Source organism: Vicugna pacos, chromosome 15, assembly GCF_048564905.1.
Source record: "Vicugna pacos chromosome 15, VicPac4, whole genome shotgun sequence".
Lineage (NCBI taxonomy): Eukaryota > Metazoa > Chordata > Mammalia > Artiodactyla > Camelidae > Vicugna > Vicugna pacos.
In genome coordinates, this window is record NC_133001.1 from 34,607,459 (window position 1) to 34,621,349 (window position 13,891).

Below are 13,891 nucleotides of genomic sequence, written 5' to 3' on the forward strand. Positions count from 1 at the left end.
GAAAAGCACTAAAATCATTAACGGAGACATCTGCTGCTCGTGACCAGCAGCAACCTTCTGCCCAAATGGGCTTGATTGTATGGATCCCCTTTCACCAAATCACATACATACTGACCTCCCCCCACCACCTCTTTGGAGCAGTTTCTCAGAGCTATCTGAGGGCCCATCTCCCGGGCTATACTCTTCATTTTACCCTAAATAAAACTGAACTCACAGGTCTCACATTGTGTACTTTTTTCAGTCGACATACCAAACCCATATTCAGAGAATCCAGCTGGCACAAGCAAGCTTTCAGCATAAAGGACTTGTGGATAGGGAAAGTCAGGGAGCTAAGGTCTTCCCATGGTGTCGCCTTAGACATCCTGGTTGCTCCCCTCCCCCTCCTTTCAGGGTCTCTGAGGATTCTGAGGGGCACAACTGTCATTTCTGTTGTTGAGAATACAACACAAGCAGCATATTCCCTTGTTAACTTTAGTATCAGGATCAAAAATATTGCCTCAATGGGTTCCTGTTTTCCTAGGAACCGCCTCTCTGAAGCTGGGACGCTGTGGTGTGGCACCAATGGATGAGTTGGTGGGGTGAGTGCTGGGGCTCCAATCTTTAACAGCTTTTTAAAAACCACTCACAAGCATGTAGCAAAGCATGTGGTCAAAATTATCATATGAACAAATACATAAAATAATTGGCAAAGCATGTGACTAAAATGCATCCCACCATAGTTTGTAGAAGGAAGACACTAGGAAAATGCCGTACTCTGCTGCTGGAAAATGGATTGTTTAATAGGCTGAACTATCCTAGATTTTGATTCTATCAAGTTCATTTAAGAAACCTTCTAGGTGGACTTGTAGTTGGTGGTGTTGGCTGGCTAGTGGGTCAGCTAGTGACCTCATCTACCAGGTAAGCTTAGCTTGACCTTGATTCTCCTAGTAGTTGGCTACCTCCTGCACTCCAGTCTCATTGCCTTCCTAAGTGTCAACCAAAAAAGCAATGCAGGAGGCTGCAAGTAAGAAAATAATTTATTGGGGGTCTTAAGAACTGCTATTTGGGAGACACAGCTTTGGGTAACTCTGAAAGGGAGTTCCAGGGAAGAGAAAGGGTCGGGGGCTTATAAAGACAAGAAGGCAAATTCCAGTGTTCAGCACAATTTTTCTCATTCATGGACATATACACACTCATTGTCACATTTTTTCCTCTGTGATTTATCATAACATTTTGTGTATATTTCCCTGTGCTATACAGTGTAATCTTGTTTATCTGTTCTGCAATTTTGGAATTTGACACAGCATTGTAAAATGATTATAAATCAATCAAAAATGTTAAAAAAAAAAGAAATGTACCCAGAATGATGTACAAATTTATCTAAGAACTAAGTACCAAAAAATACCAACGTGTCACTCCATGCACATACGGTGAGTGCCCTTCACGCCACTACATATTGGTTCATGATGTTTCAGTTGTCTGGAATATCCTTCCCAACTCAGGGAACTCTTATCCATAAAATCCTTTATATTCTAAAAAAAAAAAAAAAAAAAAAAAAGACAAGGCACAAGATTTTTAAAAGTTGACAAGGTGAGAACTGTGACCATCTCTGACACAAGTCAGAAAATATTTGTCCTTAAGGAATCACAAGGCTTTTTTAGGGTAAGGGTCCAATAAGGAGATAGACTGTCATGAGTTAATTTAGAGTAAGGGTCTGATAAGTAGATAGGCTGTTATGAGTTCCTGGCAGATGTTCTGGGTGACTTCATCAGGTCCAAAGGTCAGATGCCTTCCAGGCTGAGATGTGCATAACTCACATCTCCTTTATGGCCTCCTGGCTCCATTTTAGAGTGCTCTCTTAGCACTACTGACTCCATTTGCTTTTCCTTTCACACAGACTCCTCTTATTCAGCAATTCTAGAGCTTCGATTGGCTTCAGGAGGAACACAGGTGTGTGGACCAGGACTGTGGGACACTTGGGGCAGAGAAGGACTCTGGTGGGTGGAGTCTGAGAACCTGGGAGTCAGCTTTCATTCCTACCCCTGCTGCTGCTACTGACTGACATTTATTTGATATTTCCTATGTGTCAGGAACTTCAGATACTTCATCTATAGTCCCTCCAACAACCTTGCAAAATGGAGAGATTTTTTTCCCTCTCCATTTTCTTGAGCTAAATTAATGGGACAGACAATTTAAAACACATTTAAGGTTGCACAGCTAGTAAAAGGCAAAGATCCCATGAGGATGTCTGACTGCAAAATCTGACCCCTTTACCAACTGTCTCATGTCTCTCCAAGGATCATGGACTGACCTGCAATTTATAGAAACCCTTGCAGTTGTGAGATGGCTTATGACAAATTTTAGCCTGATTTTATATATAATTCCATCCGATTTTTCAGAGATAAACTCTCATTTCCCTTTGCAGGCTCAAAAGGCCATCTGTGCAGCCCAAAACAACATTGTAAGCTCCTATCCAATTTCCTGTGCATATATATTTTAGAGTAATTGTGGCTCATTTCTCTAGGTTTTCCACTGATATCTATGTTTTGTTGATTTTTCTCCAGATGCACTGGGGGCACATGTCCAAATTAAATATCATTTATTTCCTGCCTCTTATTTTAAAATTCCCTTTATCCTTTACTCTCTGTGGGTTTAATGCTATATTCCAATTAGTGTCTTACAAATCTGGGCTGCAGGCTATTAACTACACATCCATGTCACTGGACAAAAAGCTGAAAGCATTCAGTTCTACCTGTTATTTAATCTTGGACTTCTGGAGATTAGACCCTGACCATAGGTGATGCCTGGAATCAGCTATCAAAGGCCACATCTGACCTTTAGCTTACACATCCAATTTATGCCTCTCATCCTCACCAGCCCCCAGGCCACTAGGCAGGGCAGAACTGTCTATAACTTATAAATAAAAGGCAAGGCCAGCAAGATTGGAAGGCTTGCTCAGGCTCATGCAATGATATAACCATGAGCAGGACTAAAAGCTTTTGTGTCATGACTATAAAAGATCAAAACCATTCATGCTTCACATGCATTTTATATAAAAACGATTGATAATTATTTATTAAATTGCACTTTGTTGGCATAAAAAGCCGCTTTCAGGTTTTTATTTTAAGTGAGTTATACTCACCTTGGAGTGACTCTAGGTAAAGTTCTGACATCAGCGAGGCATGATTTCAACCTCTGTGACTTCCACATGTAGTTCCTTATCTCATGTTCGGTTCCCACCGCCTCACTCCTCTGGTGGGTTTATCCTCTCACTGCACCTTCTAGGTCCCAACTTTGAAGCTCTGGCCTCTTGAAGCTTCTCAAATCACAGCTTAATTATGAGCGTCTTTGGCCAGCTTTTGGTGGATTCTCAGTCTGGGACATCTAAGCTCTAAGTTCCTTTAACAGAGAACAAAGCTTTTCATTCCTAAATCCTAGCTAACATGCAAGCCTGTGCTTAGAGCAGTGATGCTTTGATTTAGAGCCACATGAAGAGGTGAGTGACTGATGTCGTATCTGCTCCTAGGCCGGTTTTAATGGGCCTGGGGAAGGGAAGGCCAGGGCATGAGTATCTGAGGGGCCTGGTGCCAAAGGGATGCCCCTGAGAGAACGGATGAAGGGCTTGAGGGGGATGGGGGAGCTTGGGAATGCTCATTTTAGAATAAGTGGCAGTGAGTGGATTTTTAAATGTTGCTAACTTCACCACAGCACTGATTTGGACCCCACTGTGGGTGACCACTCCTCACACTGAACACTCTTCTCAAGAATTCTTGGTGTGACAAAAAAAAAAGAGAAAAAATCCAGATAACTATTCATCACTGGAGAAGGTGTGGCAAAATAGACAGTAGAAATTAGTGTATCCCTTTTTAAAAAATGCACTTTTGGCCAAGAGTCATAAAAAATGTTCGTGCCCTTTGATCAGCAATTCCCTTTCTGGGAATATGGTCTAAAGAAAAGATCCCACGTTAACTGCAAGTCTGCTCCACAGTGTGGGGTACAACTCCACTCTTCCTAGTTGTTGCTTGAGCTTCTGATGCTTTATTAGCAGGAAGTCAAGTGCTGACTTTTTTTTTAAATTTTTCTTTTGGGGTAGAGGTAATTAGGTTTATTTATTTAATTATTGTTGTTTTTTTAATGGAAGTACTGGAGATTGAACTCAGGATCTCGTGCATGCTAAGCATGAGCTCTACCATTTGAGCTACACCCGTCCCCAAGTGTTGACTTTTTGAGGCTCCTCCTACCCCCTCAACCTTTACTGATCAAGAATACTGAAAGCTTATTTGGTCCCAAGAGGGACAGAGAAGAAGAAAATTGGACTAGTCCACAGCAGATCGTCCAGTGCCAGTTACTGTTGCTTCCGTCACTACCATCTGCCTCGCTATTGGAAACAGACAAGAACATCCATGTCCAGTGTTGCACTGGAGTCCCTGTAGGCACAGCCCACAGAGGTTCTTTGAAGCATGACAATCCCATGACTCAGGGCTGAGCTTATTAACTGTCTCCATGGTTTGGCTCTCAAGGTTCCAGCTCGGAGGCCCCCATGCCACATTCAGTAATCCTTTCCAGAACACGGCACTGTGCCAGGGTGGCTGGGTCTGGAGGAGCTTCTAGCCTCAGCTGCACGCTGAGTCCAAGCAGCACCATGTTCCATCTGAATTGCTAGCCAGATTCTGTCTTTCCTCACAGCCATTTGCCTCTGGGGTCTCATTACCTTTCTTGGCCATAGGACCTTGGGGGCTTACACCAGTTTGCCCCTCTAAGCTTCTCTAATTTGGATTGTGGGAAGTAGGTTTTAGATATTAGTTTCTTCCCTTGTTACAGGCCCTTGCTCTTCAGACAAATTAACTGCCCCCTCTTCAATGATCAGCTTTGTGCTATGATAGCTCTCAGAGAGTAACAGTTTTTAAAAGAGTTCTGCGATACCTGAACACCAGAATAATGGGTACCTATTTCCCCATGATTGCACAACTAAGGCAAGCACTCAGGGATCTTTTATTGAACAAGAAATGTCAGCTTCTCTATTTTAAAAATAAAAACAAAACATATGTGCATGCAGATATTCATTGCATAATTGTTTATAGCAGTCAAACATGAGAAGAATCTGAAGATGCAATGTGAGGCAGTGTGTAAAGTAAATGAGGATGTGTCTACTCAGTAAGACAAGGTGCAGCTATGAAAACAGCAATTACAAAGATTATGAGACAATATGAGTGGTTTCACTCCTATTTTCCAAACTTTCTTTTAATTTGTCAAGTTATAAGGAATGACAGACCCTTCTAATTAACTGTTGACACGTAGTTGTTGCCAGCAGGATTTGCCAATGATTCACTTGGGAAAGTTAGGGACACAGGACTTAAAGATGACTTCTAAATGTTTGCTTTCAACAACAGGGTGAATATGGGTGCCGTTTATTGAGATGGCGGAGTTGGAGATTGGGAAACCAAGAGCTTTGTTTATTGATACTAAATTTGAGATGGTTCTTAGACGTCCCTGTGGTGATACAGAGCAGGCTGTGGCTTATAGGGACTTGAGCTCAGGGGAGAGGTCAGCAATATCAAGACTAGAAATTTTAAATTCGAGAGTCATCAGTATGTAGATGGTAATTAAAAACAAGAGATTAGGGATAGGGGATAGATGGATGATAGTGTAAGAATACCTAAGACAGAGCCTCCAGTCATTGCAACATTTAGAGGCCAGACAGAGAAGGGGAAACCAGCACAAAAGCCCTGAAGCAGTGCAACCAGTTAGGTAGGAAGAGAGGGAAGTGGCATCTTGGAGACCAGGGGAGAAGAGGATTTGAAGAAGGAGGGGGTCCACTAGTGTCAAAAGTTATTGGGAAGCTGAGTAAGATGAAGACACAGAATACTCCTGGAATGGCAAAGGAGGTTGTTCGTGACCTGGAAATGAGCAGACTCAATGGCATGGAGAGGAAGAAGGCCTGACTGGAGTTGGTTGGCTAAGCCTGGGAGAGGAGGAAGTGGAGAAGTGACAGTAGACAATTTTTCAGGAAGTTGTGCATTTAAAAGAACCAAGAAGTGGATTGTGCCTGGAGAGCGATATGAGATCAAGGGATTTCTTTTTTTTTTTAAGGAAACACTAGAACATGTCTGACTGTTCATGGAAATGATCCAGGAGGGAGGGAGAAATTGGTCATGGAGGGGAGGGAGAGGTTAACTGCAGGAGGGAAGTCCTAGGGAAGGATGAGGGGATGATATCCAGAGCAAAAGTAGAGAGACTGGCCCTTAATGAAGTGGGCGTGCACACAGAGTCCTTGGCCTAGTACCTGGCACACATAGCAGGGGCTCAGTAGGTACTTGTCCCTTATTACAAGTGTCTGTCTTCTCAAATAACCAAGAGGAACAACAGTTCGCTGGTCCAACTAGTCACTTAAAAGTGAGGGTGCAAATAATTACATCATAAGTCGATACAGCCTGGCCAAAGAGGAAAAGGATGAAAAGACAGAGTGGTCCATTCTTCTCTTCTACAGCCTTGCTCAGACAGGCGGGCTCCCACAGGAGGGCTGTTAATGTATGCTTGCAAAATGGAAAGATCCTAGTAACTAATGAATAACTGATATGACTGTCTTTTAATCAAGTCTATCTTTTTCTTTTTTACTGGATGGTGTTTGCCTAAGTAATAACGCTCTTCAGAGTTCCTGAGGGTGGCAGCCAGAGCAACAGGGAATGTGGAGAAGACCACAGTTTCAAAAACCTCTGCTCTTGTGCAATCGAGACATAAACCACCCTAACTGCTGAGACACATACCCAGGAGCAGCCATTTTACCGGCTCCTGCAGAGAAAACCTCTTAACCAACTTGTGTAGCTACTCCAAGGGACCCCAAGTTATAGCTGTTGTTCCAGAAAGTACTGTATTTAAGCCAGGAATTCAGAGCTTTATCTACACAGAATGTTGTTTTTAATCATTTGGCCTCACTATTGAAACAGAGTGAGTTGATATTTCTTACCAACTAGCTGGTGAAAAAAAGGTCCACGTCCTCCAAAGCACTGTTAAAAAGGAAGACTTTCTACAAAAGAGCACAGCTCTCTGGTCACTTTCCCACTCAAGAAAAATTTAAAGCAAAAGGGTATTAGGCCGGATTCATTAGAAACTAGCTCCAACAGATTTAAGCAATAATTTAAGAAAAATAATTTATTTAAAGAATAGTGGAAATTACCCTGGTGTCCATTTAAATAGAATAGATAGATGAACTGTGATATAGTCATACAATGACATGTACAATGAAAAAAGAACAGATTATCAGAACACGCAACAGTATGACTGTATCTCACAGACACAGCATTGAGTAAAACAAGGCAGCCATTAGGTACTGAGTATATACTGTATATTTCATTTATATAAAGTCCATAAACAGGCAAAATAAATCTATGGTGTTAGTGTCACGGTAGAGATTAATTCTTGGTGGTAATATAACCAAACAAGACCCTGTGAGGCCTTCCTGCAACAGACACCCACCCTAACCTCCCAGGGTCCTCTGCCTGCCTCTTGTTTGCAGAAAAACTTCAGCCTCCTAGGCCTTCCCTGATTCCTAAGAGCAAATTTAATCAGAGAAATGAGAAAATGCAGAAACAAAGGAAAACAAACAGGACAAAATAACAATAGTTTAGGCATTAAACAAAGTCAGGGACCTTTAGTTCCTCCTCAAGAGCTATAGGTAATATTCTGAGCCATATCCTTGAGCTATTTTGTTGATACTGAAGCCCCCACCAGGTGGGAGAAGTTAACTGAATGCTGACCACCAGCTCATATACCCAAAACCAGCTGGAACCAGAAGGTTGGGTGATGTTGACTCTGGTTCACCTCACCACAACCAACCAGAAGAATATCCATGAACTCATCATGCTCACCACAACCCTCTCCCTCACCCTGTCTTTAAAAACCTTTCCCTGAAAGCCATCAGGAAGTTTGGGTCTTTTGAGCATTAGCCACCTGGTCTCCTTGCTTTGTGCCCTGCAGTAAACGCTGCACTTTTCTTCACCACAACCCAATGTCAGTAGGTCGTTTTTTTTTTTTTTCCCTCTAACTGGGAAAATAACTATTTTGTTTGGGGCAGTGGGCAGGGGTCCAGTCTCAAAACTTCTGCAATTGCTTCTTGGTCCTGGCAGCCTTGGTGACCTTGAGTATGTTGATGCACACAGTCTTGCTCAGGGGCTGGCACTCACCCACTGGAACAATCTGGACATCCCTGAAGCAGGGGGAAGAGGTACAGACAGGTTCGTTTGGTGCTTTTCGAAGCAATTATATTTTCAGATGTAGTGAAGGTAGTCTCCATGGATGACAACTGTCCTCTGCATCTTTATCTTGGTCATGACACCCGGATCTGACCTCAGATGGAGATGTTACCAGTAAAAGGGCATTACTTGTCAATGTAGTAATGGCCTTGTTGGGTGTCTTGAAGCCCAGATCGATGTTCCTGCAGTATTGTGGGAGTTTCTTTTTGCTGGTTTCTCCAAGCAGGATCTGTTTCTTATTTTGAAAGATGGTTAGCCACTTTTGGTAGGCATGCTCAGTCTGAATGTCTGCCATCTTCCTGGGCGCCTGAGAAAAGGAAAGTCACGGTGGCATCCAAGTTTGCTTCTTCTAGATTGGCTTCACTGTGTGGGCAAGTGGACCCTAGTTTGGTTCGGTAACAGTAGAGGGGCTGAACCGGGACGAGGAGGGATTCAGAGTGCTGGTTACACAGATGTGTAACCAGTTTGAAAAATGTGTGCTCAGTTTGAAAAATTCATCGAGCTGTACACTCTTGATATGTACTCTTTTATCTCTGTCTTCATGAAAGTCACACAAGAAGAAATCAAAAGAAGGGGTATTAGCAGGTTAAAAGATCACTAGTAAATGCTGGAGATGCAGGTCTGGATCTGTAGGTCCAAGCATACTTCCTAAAGGCACGGAACTTAAAGGAGCACATCTCTGCTGCTGCAGCTGAACACTAGATGCTTTGCTTGCTCTGAGGACGCTGTCTGAAGGACACGCACTATCACTGCCTGACAGTTGGTTACATATGCATTTGTCTATTTTCTGTCTCCCCAACTAGAATGTGACTCACTGCTGGCACATAGTAGGTACTCAGCAAATATTCATTGAATGCAGCTGTCTTGTTGATAACTGAGCAGAACTCCCCTTCTCATGGATGCCTTTTTTCTTTAGATACGTTAATCTCATCAATCACGGTCCAGTCAAATCTTGCTGTCCCAGGGACACATTTGCTCTTTAAAGTGGTTTCTCATATTTCTTCTCTGATTCATCAGCATTGAGTTGGAAGCTTTAGTCTCATCAGGCAATCTTATTTCTCGTCATTCCAAGTTCATAGGAGGGAAGTCATCCCACCGTGACCCCTGCATGCTCCTAGCAGAAACATGCAATATCCTTCTGAACATGCAATTTCACCCCAAAATTGCTGAGGCAAGTTGTGTGGAGGATGGAGGAGAAGCTTGCCATCAACAGGAGAGTGATGAGGCAGCTTCCTTGGCCAACATGGGATTGCACAAACTCCTTCTGTGTTTATTGCTTCACTTTTACCCCACTGACACAAGGTCATTCATTTGTCAGGTCTGCTGGGGAATTCACCAGTGGAATCTTGCCCTTCCACTGCACTTCCCGTTGTTTAGGATGTTTTAGGAAAGAACTGACTCCTTAGATGAAGAATCTCGGGATACAGTGCGTATCCTACCAGCTCTAAGCCTGTCTTGCCCTCCAAAACAAGGCATAAGTGCTCCCTGACCTGTGTTAACCCCTGCAAGCCTGCCCTGCACAGCAATGCACGCTGGCTCCCTGGAACACTGACCCGGACTTTAGGTCTGAAGACAGATGCCCTTGTCTTACCCTGCTGGAAGGCAGAGAGTGGACTGCCCCTTAAATTTTTACTAAGAATCCTCACACTTCTACTAAAGCTGCCTCCGTTCTTCCCAACAATAGAAGGCTGGAGAATTATTCTATATGACCATTTTGTAAAATTTTGTCCTACATTTCTCTATTTCATTCCTGAATGGGGGCAGATAGTTTGGGACGGGATGCCTGACAAAACTCAAAAGGCATCTCTATTCTCAGTTGAGACAGCAGAGAAATGAAAAGCAAAACAAAACGCTGGGATGATTTCCTTCCCCATCCTCCTTCACCTGTTTACCTTGCCACTGCTCGCTCGTGGTGTCTCAATTTCTTCCTAACTCCATCTCCCTTTAGCAACCAAGCCATGTTTCTAAGTGCCCAATAAGCATTTTCAGTGGAATTTACTAATGGCATTCCAAACTCAACATAGCTAAAAGCAAATTAATAATCTTTTATCCCATAGCAGGTTTTTCTTCTGGTTTCTTTACTTAGGTTAGTGACAGTCCCACTTTCCCATTTACCCAGGCTTCCAGTCAAGGACTTCCATGAGCAGTTGTTTACTGAGTCTTGCCAATCCTGCTTCTCAAGAGTTTGAGCCCTTTTTTCCGTTACTATCACCATCTTCTTCATTCGGATCCTCATCACCTCCTACCCGTTCCAGCCTCCTTAAAAAACAGTCACATAGAGCGATTAAAAGTAGGTAAGAATACAACAGCAATCAGGCAAGAGAAAGAAATAAAAGGGATCCAAATTGTAAAAGAAGAGGTAAAAGTGTCATTATATGCTGATGACATGTTACTATATATAGAAAACCCTAAAAGGTCCACAAAAAAGCTACTAGAGCTGATCGAAGAATTCAGCAAGGTAGCAGGTTACAAAATTAATGTTCAAAAATCAGTTGCATTTCTTTACACTAACAATAAATCAACAGAAAAAGAAAGTAAAGAAACAATCCCCTTTAAAATAGCACCCAAAGTAATAAAATATCTGGGAATAAGTCTAACCAAGGAGGTGAAAGAATTATACACAGAAAACTATAAACCATTGATGAAGGAAATTAAAGAAGACTTTAAAAAATGGAAAGATATTCCATGCTCTTGGATTGGAAGAATCAATATTGTTAAAATGGTCACACTGCCCAAGGCAATCTACAGATTTAATGCAATCCCTATCCAATTACCCAGGACATATTTCACAGAACTAGAACAAATCATAATAAAATTTATATGGAACCATCAAAGACCTAGAATTGCTAAAGCATTACTGAAGAGAAAGAAAGAGGCTGGAGGAATAACTCTCCCAGACTTCAGACAATACTATAGAGCTACAGTCATCAAGACAGCATGGTATTGGTACCAAAACAGACATGTGGACCAATGGAACAGAAGAGAGAGCCCAGAAATGAACCCACAAACCTTTGGTCAACTAATCTTCGACAAAGGAGGCAAGAATATACAATGGAATAAAGACAGTCTCTTCAGCAAATGGTGTTGGGAAAACTGGACAGCAGTATGTAAAACAATGAAGCTAGAACACACCCTTACACCATATACAAAAATCAACTCAAAATGGATTAAAGACTTAAACATAAGACAAGATACAATAAACCTCCTAGAGGAAAACATAGGCAAAACATTATCTGACATACATTTCAAAAATTTTCTCCTAGAAGAAATAAAAGCAAGAATAAACAAATGGGACCTAATGAAACTTACAAGCTTCTGCAGAGCAAAGGAAACCAGAAATAAAACAAGAAGAAAACCTATGGAATGGGAGAAAATTTTTGCAAGTGAAACCGACAAAGGCTTGATCTCCAAAATATATAAGCAGCTCATACGACTCAATAAGAAAAAAATAAACAACCCAATCCAAAAATGGGCAGAAGACCTAAACAAGCAATTCTCCAAGGAAGACATACAAATGATCAAAAAGCACATGAAAAAATGCTCAATATCACTAATTATCAGAGAAATGCAAATCAAAACTACAATGAGGTATCACCTCACACCAGTCAGAATGGCTGTCATTCAAAAATCCAAAAATGACAAACGCTGGAGAGGCTGTGGAGAAAGGGGAACCCTCCTACACTGCTGGTGGGAATGCAGTTTGGTGCAGCCACTATGGAAAACAGTGTGGAGATTCCTCAAAAGTCTAGGAATAGACTTACCATATGACCCAGGAATCCCACTCCTGGGCTTGTATCCAGAAGGAAATCTACTTCAGGATGACACCTGCACTCCAATGTTCATAGCAGCACTATTTACAATAGGCAAAACATGGAAACAGCCTAAATGTCCATCAATAGGTGACTGGATAAAGAAGATGTGGTTTATTTATACAATGGAATACTACTCAGTCATAAAAACCGACAACATAACGCCATTTGCAGCAACATGGATGCTCCTAGAGAATGTCATTCTAAGTGAAGTAAGCCAGAAAGATAAAGAAAAATACCATATGAGATCGCTCATATGTGGAATCTAAAGACTCATGGACAGAGAATACAGACTTGTGGTTACCAGGGGGGTAGAGGGTGGGAAGGGATAGACTGGGATTTCAAAATTGTAGAATAGATAAACAAGATTACACTGTATAGCACAGGGAAATATACACAAAATGTTATGATAAATCACAGAGAAAAAAAATGTGACAATGAGTGTGTATATGTCCATGAATGACTGAAAAATTGTGCTGAATTTGACACAACATTGTAAAATGATTATAAATCAATAAAAAATGTTAAAAAAAAAGTAGGTAAGAATACTGCCTCTACTCCTTATTAACTGCATGGCTCAGGCAAGTTGCTTAGACACTTCTAAGCCTCATTTTCTGCATCTACAAAGTGGGATAATAATACCTCTTGCTATGAGCACTCAATCAGAGTATACGTATATTAAGTGGCACTAGCAAAGTACTCAGTAACAGTAGTAATTATTACCATCTATCCTCTCATTACTCCAATTCATTTTACTCACCACTGCTAGATTTACCCTCAACAAAGCAGCTCCAATCATATTTTAAAAACTCTCAATGGCCACTCTCAGTATCTACCTAACACCTAACATTCCCATCCTGGCATTCCAGATTTTCCATAAAGTACTTGCCCCATTATAACAGAGAGGAGCAAACTGGATTCCATATTGAATCTATTCCTTTAGCTCTCACCTTTGTGCACTGTTGCCTGTGCTGAGTCATGCTGGCGCTGCACCTTTTGTGAAAGAATGTTGCCTACAGCCTGAAATATACAGGATGGCCCGTTCTCAAGGCTCTGACCTTTAAAGGTATAATGCGTTTCCATTCATACACAGATAAAAAGTTGCAGAACAGAAAATAACAATTGTCTTGTTGGAGGTTTATGGGAACATTGGGACCAGACCTATGTGGACAGCTGTAAGTACAAAGAAGTTTGTTCCTGAAAGAAGAAGTTTGAAACAGCCAGCCACACCCCTTCCCCACTTAGTATAAAAGAAGCCTGAATTCTAACTCAGGTAAGATGGACCTTAGGGACACTAGCCCACCATCTTCTCAGTCTACTGGTTTTCTTAATAAAGTCACTGTTCCTTGCCCCAACAACTCATCTTTTGATTTATTGGCCTGTTGTACAGTGAGCAGTATGAGCTTGGACTTGGCAACACCATCTTCTGACCTCTACTCCCTTCTATTTGCCTTGTGTTCCAGTCAATGAACCTCCTCCCCCATCCCGCACCACCTCTATATTATAGCCTGTGTGCATTTGCTTGTGCTGTATCTGCTGTTTGATTCCTTCCCTATCCTTTAAGGTCTAACCCCAAATAGCTTCTTTCTTATGTTTCAGTGTCTTTTTCTCTCCTTTTAAAGTCTCGGCATATAATCACACCTTTCTACAGGATGGCCCACTTTCTTCCTGGTCCTGTAGTTGTCTGTGTGTTCATCTTAACCTCTCCAGCTGGAGGAACCTCCATTTCCCCATCCGCAAATCTCTATAGGTCAGGGTGAAAACTGGAACGTTCAAGCATTCGTTTTCCCCTTCTGCCAACAAGATGCAAAAGAACCAGTTTGAACAAATTCTCCACTACATCAGTTGGCTAGA

General features: G+C 41.9%; 1 pseudogene; it reads right to left on the reverse strand.

Moving 5' to 3' along the window:
• Positions 1-8,067: 8,067 nt before the first annotated feature.
• On the reverse strand, positions 8,068-8,523 carry LOC102528060 (small ribosomal subunit protein uS17-like; annotated as a pseudogene).
• Positions 8,524-13,891: the final 5,368 nt, after the last annotated feature.